Genomic DNA, 11,560 nt, shown 5'->3' on the forward strand with positions numbered 1-11,560 from the left:
ACCCTTGTTGGTAGGAATGTAAATTGGTATACCTACTATAAAAAAACAGTACGGAGCCCTGGTCGGGTGCCTCATTTGGTTGGAGCATTGTCCATACACTATCAGGTTGCAGGTTCAATCCCATCAGGGCATACAGGAGGCAACCAATTGATGTTTCTCTCTCACACCGATGTTTCTTTCTCTCTCTCTCCCCACCCTTCCTTTCTATCTAAAACCAATAAACATATCCTCGGGTGACAATTTAAAAAGAAAAAAAAAAAGCCCCTGGCAGGTGTGACTCAGTGGATTGAGCACCAGCCTGCCAACTGAAAGGTCACTGGTTCAATTCCGCCAGGGCACATGCCTGGGTTGCAGGCCAGGTCCCCCGCTGGGGGTGTATGAGAAGCAGCCGACTGATGTGTCTCTCATGCATCAATGTCTCTCTTCCTCTTTCTATAAAGAAATAGAAATCTTATTTTTATACTCTTTAAAAAATTAAAAGGAAAACAGTATGAAGTCCCCTCAAAAAATAAAGAACTTCCAAGTGACCATGATTCCACTTCTAGGTACATTTCTGAAGAAAATTAAAATCACTATCTCAAAGACATATCTGCACCCCATGTTCACTGCAGCATTAATTACAATAGCCAAATCATGGAAACAACCTAAGCGTCTATTGATGGATAAAGAAAATGTGATATATAGATACAATGGAATATTCTTCAGCCATAAAAAGATGAAAACCTTGCTATTTGAGACAACATAGATGGACCTTGAAGGCATTATGTTAAGTGGAGTAAGTCAGACAGAGGAGGACTGGATGGTCTCGTGTGTGGAATCTAATACTAGAATGGTGTATAATCTATCAATAAAACAAAAAACCCCACAAACTGATAGAAAGAGATTTGGTTTGTGGTTGCCAGAGATGAGGAAGGGGGATGGGCAAAGGTGGGCAAAGAGGCAAACCTCGTTATAAGATGAGTAAGTTCTGGAAATGTAATGTTCAGCGTGGTAACTGCAGTTAACGATACTGTGTTGTATTATCTGAAGGTTGCCAAGTGGATAGATCCTCAAAGTTCTCATCACACACAAAAAAATTGTAATAAATTTGCAGTATATACATATATCAAAATCGTTACATAGCTTAAACTAATGCAATGTTATATGTTAATTTTATCTCAAAGCTGGGGATAGAAAAAAGAAACCCTGCTGCGAGCAGCATGCAGGATTCACATGGAAGCCATGCTTTCTCCCTAGGCTGCTCCCAGCATACTGGTCGGACCATTTCTGACCAATGCAGGACTACTACAATGGGTAATCTGCTCTGAGATTCTTTATTAAGCTGGCAGAGCCTTTCTCAGAGCAGCTTAGACCTGATGCTCTTAAACTCACACATGTCAGACTCACATTGTGGTCTGAAGACTTCCCCTCCCTACTGCTCCCTCTCCTTTGTATCCTTCACAGATCTCCTGACTCCTTCTTGGTATCAGCCTGATGGAAGATCCAAAAAACAAAATTTTAAGATTACAAGTGGAGAAAATTATCCAAAACCATCCACATCTGACTCTACAACTTTCAAGAACAGATTTCATTGCCCTAATCCATGCTCACTCTCAAATTTATACCATGTTAAGTTTCAGATGTTAATCACTGAGTACTGTCCTGGCCCCTATAAAGCCTGCTTCACAAAGCCATGATCTTGAAAGGATTCTTCCTGTATAGTTTCTAAGTACAGGGAAACGTGAAAAAAATAAATAACCCACAAGGCCATCTGTTTGTAATACTGAAGTCATCACTTATTGAACTTTCAAGTTTTAGGAACTGTTCAGATAGTTCTAGTGTGGCTAACTTCTCATGAGAACTGTCAACTCTTCCACCTTCCTTGACTACAAAAGGATCATTCTTGGTTCACTATGTAGAATTTCAACACATCCACTATTGTACTACACCAAATTACCTCAAATTCTACTTTAACAAAGCCTCAATTTAGATCATTGCCTAAGGCACAATCCACTCATTCCTCCAGAGTTAAGGGTCAGCCAGATATGTACAACCTCTGAGCTAAGAATGGCTTTTACAGTTTTAAAGTTTTCTAAAAAATCAAAATAAAAAATACCACCACCAAACATATGTAAGTGGCAAAGCCTAAAATATTTACTATTTGTTCTTTCACAGAGGAAGTTTGCCAATCCCTACTCCAGAGCAGTATTTCTCTTAGGGATCAGTGATGACAAGATTTAGGGCAAATTCTCAAATGTTAGTATTAATAAGTTACTTATGGAGTTTAGAATTCAGATTCCTGGCAACCCAGAAGTTCACGTCTAGGGCCCGAGAGTCTGTATTTTAAATAAACAATCTATGTGATAATGATGTGGGTGGTTTAGGTCATTTTGAGAAAATTCTAAATTTTATCATTGGATCAGCTCAGGTCATCAAGAGTACTTCTGCATTCCAGTCAAAATGGAGGCATAGGTAGATACACTTTACTTCCTCACACAACCAAAATAAGGCTGACAGCCAACTTAAAAACAAAAAATAACCAGAACTGCCAGAAAATCGAACTATACATAAATTCAACAACCAAGGAGTTAATGAAACATTTATCCAGACTTGTAGGATGGGCGGAGACGGACAGATGGAGCAGAGGACACGAGATAAGATGGCAGCTGGTGGCCGGTGGACCAGGCAGTCCCACATTTGTGTGTAGATAAGCTGGGAGGAACAACTGGGGAGCAAGACAGACCGTGCAACCCAGGATTCCAGTGCAGGGAAATAATGCCTCAAAACCTTTGGATGTAAAATCCTGTGGGGGTTGCAGTGGCAGGAGAAACTCTGTCTCACAGGAGAGCCTTTTGGAGGGGCCCCCAGGATCTTAGAACATACACAAGCCCACCCACCCAGGAATCAGCACCTGAAAGGGCACAATCCACTTGTGGGAGGTGAGGGAAGTGACTGAAAGTGGGCAAGAGCCAAGCAAGCAGCATTGTTCTCTAAATCCTCCCCCCCATACAGCATCACAACACAGTGAAGTGGGTTGCCCTGCCCTAGTGAATACCTAAGGCTCTGCTCTTTACAATGTAACCACTGCACCTAGACAAAGAAATATGGCCCAAGTGAAAGAACAGATCAAAACTCCAGAAAAAGAATTAAGTGATGAAGAGATAGCCAACCTATCATATGCAGAGTTCAAAACACTCGTAATCAGGATGCTCACAGAAATGATTGAGTATAGATGCAAAATAAAGGAAGAAGTGAAGGCTATACAAAGTGAAATAAGGAAAAACAGACAGGGAACCAACAGTGATGGGAAGAAACTGGGACTCAAATGAACGATGTGGAACAAAAGGAATAAACATTCAACCAGAACAGAATGAACAAACAAGAATTCAAAAACATGAGGAGAGGCTTAGGAACATCTGGGACAACTTTAACGTTCCAACATTCTAATCATAAGGGAACCAGGAGAGGAAAGGCAAGAAATTGAAAATTTATTTGAAAAAATAATGAAGGAAAACATCCCTAATCAGGCAAAGGAAATAGACATGCAAGGCCAGGAAGCTCAGAATCCCAAGCAAGTTGGATCCAAGGAGAAACACACCAAGACACAGCATAACTAAATTACACAAGATTAAAGACAAGGAGAGAATCTTAAAAGCAGCAAGAGAAAAGAATTAACCACAAAGGAGTTCCCATAAAATTATCAGCTGATTTCTCAAAAGAAATGTTACAGGGAAGAAGGGGCTGGGAAGAAGTATTCAAGGTCATGAAAAGCAAGTACCTCCATCCAAGATTACTCTACCCAGCAAAGCTCTCATTTAGAATGGAAGGGGAGATAAAGTGCTTCCCAGACAAGGTAAAGCTAGCGTTCATCATTACCAAGCCCTTATTACATGAAATGTTAGAGGGACTTATCTAAGATCAACACTAGGAACAGTAAAATGACAACAAACTCACAACTACCAACAACTCAACCTAAAAACAAAACAAAAATTAAGCAAACTAGAACAGAATCACAGAAATGGAGATCACATGGAGGGTTATCAGTGGGGAGGCGTAGGGGGCAGAATGAGGGAAAAAGTACAGGGAATAAGCATAAATGGTAGGTACAAAATAGACAGGGGGAGGTTAAGATTAATATAGGAAATGGAGAAGCCATAGAACTTATATATACAATCCATGGACAGGAACTAAGGTTGGGGGGAGATACTGGAGGGAGAGGGGTGCAGGGTGGAGGGGGATAAAGGGAAGGAAAAAAATAGGGACAACTGTATTAACATAGTCAATAAAATATACTTTTAAAAAGTTTTCCAGAAGGGAAGGGATAAGGAAGAGAGGGAGAGAAACACCAGTGTGAGGTTGCCTCTCATGTGACCCCCACTGAGGACCTGGCCTGCAACCCAGGCATGTGCCCTAGACTGGGAATTAAACCTGCAACCCTTTTGATTTGCAGGCCAGCATTCAATCCACGGAGCCACACCAGCCACGGCCAATAAAATATACTTTAAAAAGAGTACTCTTTATTGGGGCTGCATCTTCATGTCATGATACTGATCTCCATTGCGGGACATCTCAGGACCAAGAAATACTGCTTTTCCTGTGCAATAAACTTTTTCTATGAAAAGGTTACCGTGAATTTTCTAATTATCCTATTCTGCTCTTTGCCAATTTTGTTCCATCTCTAAGCTAATGTACAGGACCCAATAGTAAGCATTTGCTTAATTTAAAAACTCTGTTTTACCTTATTTTTTTCTTCCTCTATTTTGGCTTCATTTTAATCTTCTCCATTTATTTTAACATATCTGTTAAGTCATCTGAACTAAATTTTTGGAAAATAAGTCATACCACCCTAAATTATTCCTTATGGTGCATAACATGCACATTCCTTACTAAATTCTCCTGGTTTAGGAGCAAGAAAAAAAAATTTGTTATGAGCTGACAGGGAAAATAATCTGGAGGAAAAAATGAGATACAGGTCTTTTCTTACATAAAATTTCTTAGTTAGCCAATGAAGTGTGGAGATAAAGAATCAGTCTAGATTAGGACAAATGGCCCCAAACATGCAATGTTCCAACCACAAGCTCTCATGAAAGTAGCTTAATTTGGAAAACTGAAAGGAAATCAAGATAGTCTTATAGACTACAATTCTGAAATTAAAAGATTCAGTAGCTCTTAAATAGGATATCAATACCAAAATTAACAGAATTAAAGGACAGTTAGTATTTATTAAGTAGTCAATTATGTGCTCAGCACTGAACATGTATTACAGCATAGCTATTCTTACACGTCAATCTAGGAAAGTAGGTACAATTATTTCCATTTGTTACAAATGGCTTGAAGAGGGTGACTATCCAAAGACCATATAACCAGTACACAATGGAATGAGAATTATTTCAGTATTTGATTACAAAGCTCATTCTTTATTCCAAGTACTAGGGCTGCCTCTTTATACACATGTATGAATCTGATCCCCTAACATTTCAAATACACTAGGTCAGACATGGTCTCTACTTACAAAGATTAAAATATAGTGTGTGGTGCTGTGACAAGTGTGTACCAGAGCCTTGTCACAATGAAACAGAAAAAAGCCTGTCCTGCCTCAAAGATTTTTTTTTTTAAAGCAACAATTATTCAGCATAAACAGATAAAGTGTGATGAAAGAGGCAAGATAAAATCCATGTACTACGTATCTATGTGCCAAAAGAAGGGGTAATCGTTTTAGAGTATGTTATAGAGATCAGTCTATCAAAAACCAATAGAGTTTCATTTTGCAAGAAGTCAAGGATAAAGAAAATGATACACATGGAGTTAAACTTCAAGTGTAGACATATGGACTGAAGTAAATTCATATGAGATAAAGTGGGTAGAAATAGCTGCTAGAAAACCGAATCATACTCCATGCTATTTCATTTCCAGTTCTGGTGTTTTATTTAAGAAGACACAATGAATCAACAGGTTAGAGTTATTGCTTCCTTGTTCTTGTATTTATATCCTCCATTTGAAAAAGCAGTAAAATCTATCTTCGTCCATTCTGTGAATGAAGTAATAAGCAAAAATGACCACTGCTTACTTCAAAAGAACCTAGGGAGGAAAAAAACATACAGCTCACTTAAATCAGATTTAAACAGTCTTTATAGTTAGGATGAGGAAAAAAGATAAAAGATTAATGTGACAATATTACAAATTATCTAGATCTCTCACACACACACACGCAAAATCACAACCAGTTTTTTTTTTTAAATATTTTATTTGTTTATTTTTAGACAGAGGGGAAGGGAAGGAGAAAGAGAGGGGCAGAAAATGTGTGGTTGCCTCTCGCGCCCCCCCACCACTGGGGACCTGGCCTGCAACCCAGGTATGTGCCCTGACTGGAAATCGAACCGGTGACCCTTTGGTTCACAGGCCGGCACTCAATCTACTGCGCCACACCAGCCAGGGCACAACCAGTTTTTTTTTATTACCACATTTTTACCTTGGTGATCTTAGATAAAAAAGGTATATACTAAGGTATACTCTGATTCTGAAGTGGAAGACTGAACTACAGAGACAATTTATATTTTATAAAAAAGCAATCCAATTTTAGACAGAATTTTATCAAATAAAAATACAATCAGCCCTGGCCGGGCTGCCAAGTTGGTTGGAGTATCATCGTATCTGGATTCAATTCCCTATTAGGGCACATACACCTAAGCTGTAGGTTCAACAATCCCCATTGAGGCAGGTATACGACGCAATCGATGTTTCTCTCCCTCTCTTTTTTTCTCTCTCTTCCTTGCTTCCTAAAATCAATAAATATATCCTCAGGTAAGGATTAAAATAAATACAATCATATAAAGATGTCAGTAGTATTACTCCTTTACAATTCTATATTATAGACAACTGTGTTTTGTTTTAGTCAGAGAAACCAAGAGTAAAAAATTGGGGCAAGAACATTTATTGTACATCACATAAAGTAAAACATAAAATAATATAGTACCAAAATGCCTACACAAACACAATGATAACAAATGCTCTAGTGCTCTAGGCTACATTTTCAATAAATAATACAGTGAGCAATAAATTTTGGTTCAAATTAAGGTTCATGCTGATCATCTTTCAGATCTAAAGCACTGACATCTCTAGATACTAACCAAAATTCACAATTTAGACAAAACTGTTTTTTAAAATTTAGAAATTCTAACTGTATTAGCTGAGACTGTGTATTCTTATGTTTCAGCTAATATGTCACTAACGGAGGATAAAAAAGCTTTCTGAATAGAATTTAACTTCTTTTTAGCATTTAAAAAATAAGACTCAAAATTCACCATGTATTTAGACAATGATGTTATTCTAGCTTCATGTTGTTATTCATCCTATCATTTCCAGTATACACAATCAACCCACTTAACTATCCAATTCCCCCATTGTTAGCATAAAAATCTGCAAGAAAAAAAGAAATTTCAGAACAATATAAAGTTTTATGTTGTTGTAGATTGATTCATTTCCCAAAATAGGAAAACAAAAGTTAGGCAAGAGGAGAGATAGAGGATGAATGGTGGAATCCATTCCTCTTTTTCCTTTGACCAGAAACTGCAGAGAGCACCTGAAGGCTTCTCTGTATCTTGTTTTAACAAGAGTACTTTTTAGTATCAAACCCTGTAAATGGTGTACTCATTAACTCTGTGTGCCATATGCCATTGAGCCACTTCTGACTCTGAGCGAGCCTATGAGTAAGGGATGTCCACAATGTCCTGTCCTCAACAGCCCTGCTCACCTCCTGCAGGCCCACGTCTATGGCTTTTTAAGTGGAGTTAATCCAGCTCATATTTGGTCTTCCTCTTTTCCTGCTGCCTTCTATTTTTCCCAGCATTCTTTTTCTTTTTTTTTAAAGATTCTATTTATTTTTAGAGAGAGGGAAAGGGAGGGATGAAGTGAGGGAGAGAAACATCAATGTGAGAGGGAAATATCGATTAGATGCCTCTCATTTGCACCCCAACTGGGGACCTAACCTGTAACCCAGGCATGTGCCCTGAATGGGAACTGAACCAGAGACCTTTTGTTTTGTGGGACAATGCTCAACCAACTGAGCCATCCTGGGCAGGCCATTATTTTCTTTTCCAAAGAACGTTGCCTCCTCAGGATGTGCCTGAAGTAGGACAGCTTCAGTTTTGTCATTTTTGCCTCCAATGGTACTTCAGGCTTAATTTGCTCTAGGACTCACCTGGTTATCCCTCTGGCAGTCTAGGAGTATCTGTTGAGCTCTCATTTGACATTTTATTTCAAATGAGTCAATTTTTTTTCTACCAGCCTTCTTCACTGTCCAACTAACATCTGTACATGGTAACTGGGGATGTGAGAGTGTACATGATCTTAACCTTGGTTTCTAATAACACAACTTTGCTCTTAGTGATCTTTCTTAATTCTGCCATGGCCACTCTTCCAAGTTTCAGCCTTCTTTTGATTTTTTGGCTCTAAGTTAATGACTAAAACAAGATAAGCAAAACCTTTAACAATTCCTTTTTTTTTTTTATTTTTAAATTTTATTTATTTATTTTTAGGGAGAGGGGAAAGGAGAGAGAAAGAGATGGAGAGAGACACTGATGTAAGAGAGAAGCATTGGTCGGTGGCCTATGGCATGCTCCCTGACTGGGACTGAACCCACAACCCAGGCATGTGCCCAGACTGGGAATCAAACCTGCAACCTTGGCATATTAGGACACTCTAACCAACTAAGCTACCTGGCAAGGGCTTTTAACAATTCTACAATGTCTACCCAAAGCCTTCCTTAGTATCACTTATTTGAGGACTCCTCACCCTCTATTAGAGAACCACACACACAGATAGTGACAACTTTCTTTGTGACCTCACAGCTCTAATTGCAGAGCACTTGTTCAGTGACTACAAATTTTGAAGGATGTACAGTATAGAATGCAATGAGAACTGCACTGGAAGTTAGGAGACGTGGGTCCTACTCCTGGTCTATAATCTCTGTAAGTTACTAACTTCTCTGAATTTCAGTTTCCTTAAGAGAAAAGTCAACATTATAATATATAAACTCTTGAGCTTTTTAGCTTAGAAATTCTAAACTTTCATGGCAGGCTTTTATAGACCAGTAGCTCCTTCTGTTACTACAGATATAAATGAGAGTTAGGATTCCTCTTCTTATTTAAATAATAATTTCTCACCCTGGCCAGTGTGGCTCAGTTGGTTGGAGCCATGTCCCATAAACAGAAAGGTCAGAGGTCTGATTCTCGGTCAGGGCACAGACCCAGGTTGTAAGTTTGGTCGTCTGGTCAGGATGCATATGATCAATGTTTCTCTCCTTCTCTTTCTTCCTTCCTCCTACCTCTAAAAAGAGAGTATCTGTAAGTAATACTCGGTGAAGCTGAAAAAAAGGTTCATATATTCACATATATCAATTTACTGAAGATAAATCCCTAATTTTACATATAGCTAATTTTTTTTCAAAGTTCAATAGTTAGAAGAAATTCATCCTAAGGCAAGGACCTATTAGCATTTATGATTACACATCATAGCGACTTATAGAACACTGGTACGGAAAACACATTCTTAATTGAAAATAACTTACCATTTAAAGTCAAATCTAGAAATCTCAATCCTTTTTCCACTTTCTGCTGCCTTTACTTCACTTGGTATGACATGCTCTATCTCTTTTGTGCAGATTTTGTCAGTAGTCATCAATCTGAAGAACTTCTTCTGCTGCCACCTACCAGTTTATTTCTCTGCTGCAGCAGAAGGGTATACAGAAAAAGTTCCTGCTTACTATTCAGATTAAATAGAAAAATTCCTTTATTTAACATTTTATTTCTCACATGTACACAACCTTTATCACTGTTTCCCCAAGGCCTCTGTGCCCAAATCCAAGACAAAAAAAATCCCAATTAATGAAAATCAAATGATGTATGAACAATGTTCATGCTAAGTTGGGAAAATAAAAAAGGTGCAAAGATTTAGACACTTAACAGTTGTTATCTCAAGGAGCCGTTTCTTTTCTATTATGCTTCCCTTCTTCGCTTATCCCTATAATCTTATGAATAAATGCATAACTTAAATTTTAACTAGGCAATTTTTTAATTCCTGCAAATTTTACGTTCAGAGACTAACAAAAGAATTGTGGAAGATGTAGCAATAAAGGAGTTTTTAAAAGTAATTCTAGAAACTAAGGGTAGATGCTTTACCTGCTTGAGTTTTCAATGTTCTGGACTGCTTATTGCCCAATGGCTCTGAATACATTAAAACACGAACACATACGCCACCTACATTTAAAATAGGGTAGCATTTGTATGCCCATATAAGCATTGGGTATATTTTTTGCAAAATAGTAATAAATTCATTAAATCCTTTTAAAAGAACTGACCATAAATGCACATTTCCTCAAACTGTGTACATACATAAAAGAATTAGGGCAAAAAAGCATAACATAATGACAAATGCAATAGCAGTTGTAGAACTAGAAATGAACACCACATTAATGTTTTATTTGTTAAAATCCTGAAATTCATTTCTATTCCCATGCTCTTCGTCACTGGGGGTCTAGGTTTCAAATTTATTCTGTATTAATTACTAAAGAACAGTAACCAATATTGAACTAGTAAAAATAGTAAAGGCTTGTTTTGGTTCCACCCTCCCACTACCTTTACTCCAGAATAAAAATATGTACAGTTTTGCCAACTTAAAAAATAAAACAAACACTAATATAAGCACCAAAGGTTAGTCAACAGTGGCACTGCAGTGACATTGCTTCTACTTTCTTAATTCCTTCCCCCATCTCAAACCCCACCCTTTGACCTCTGTATATGGGATGAGCCTGAGCAGGAGAGTTGGTGATGTCAGGACTGCGCCGTTCCCACGGATGATCCTAGAGGCCTGCTGTGCTTCTGGGAACTGGGGCACAGGGATGTCTGTCTGACTGAAACCTAAAACAACAACAATTCACCCCACCCCTCATGTTCCCAAACCCCACAATAGCAGCCAGGTATATATGCTGTATAAGGCCCACCTACTAAGTGATTATGATAAAATCTACAATCAAGATCATTCTTATCAAGTCAGTGATCTCCATGGGAGCAGCAGAATGGAGGTTGCTAAATTCTGTGTGTCCCATGCAGTCATACAGTCTACACATCCTAAAGCTGGCCATTCTTATCAACAAGAGAATAAGGTTCTCCTGTACAAGCCTTTTTTTAGTATACATCTAAATTCCAACAAGAATGCAGCTGGGATTCCTTTGTTAGTATATTTCTGTTCAACAGATAAATTATGTTTGTCTTAAAACGCTCAGGGAAGTTTCTGTTCCTATCTTATAGGAGTGAAATAAAGCACAAAACAGGTTAACGGTTTATTTTGTGCCTTCTGATGTAGAAATAGCATTGTAAGCCAGGATTTCCTACTAACTAGTGATTTACTGGACTTAGTCTCTTTGGATAGGACATCTAAAGTCACGGGATAAAATTATGCAGAAGTATATCCTGAAAAGGTCCTGACCGTTGCCACTAAAATCCTATTAGAAAGAGGATTATCTTCCAAAATGATAACTCATATCAGAGCTAAAACTTTAGGAAGGACAGGAAAAAGGAGGAAAGGG

The 11,560-nt window shown here is 38.2% G+C and overlaps 1 long non-coding RNA gene across 1 annotated transcript; it reads right to left on the minus strand.

The window, feature by feature from the left end:
• Positions 1-9,118: 9,118 nt before the first annotated feature.
• LOC129085035 (uncharacterized) lies at positions 9,119-10,427 on the minus strand. The gene is made up of 3 exons (XR_008530641.1): positions 10,155-10,427; positions 9,545-9,701; positions 9,119-9,303 (listed from the first exon to the last, which is right to left on the minus strand). It is a non-coding gene; the product is annotated as an uncharacterized LOC129085035 (long non-coding RNA).
• Between the last annotated feature and the right edge of the window lie 1,133 nt (positions 10,428-11,560).

This window comes from Pteronotus mesoamericanus, unplaced genomic scaffold, assembly GCF_021234165.1.
Source record: "Pteronotus mesoamericanus isolate MK-2021 breed Mesoamerican mustached bat unplaced genomic scaffold, CSHL_Meso_final scaffold_21, whole genome shotgun sequence".
Taxonomy (NCBI): Eukaryota; Metazoa; Chordata; class Mammalia; order Chiroptera; family Mormoopidae; genus Pteronotus; species Pteronotus mesoamericanus.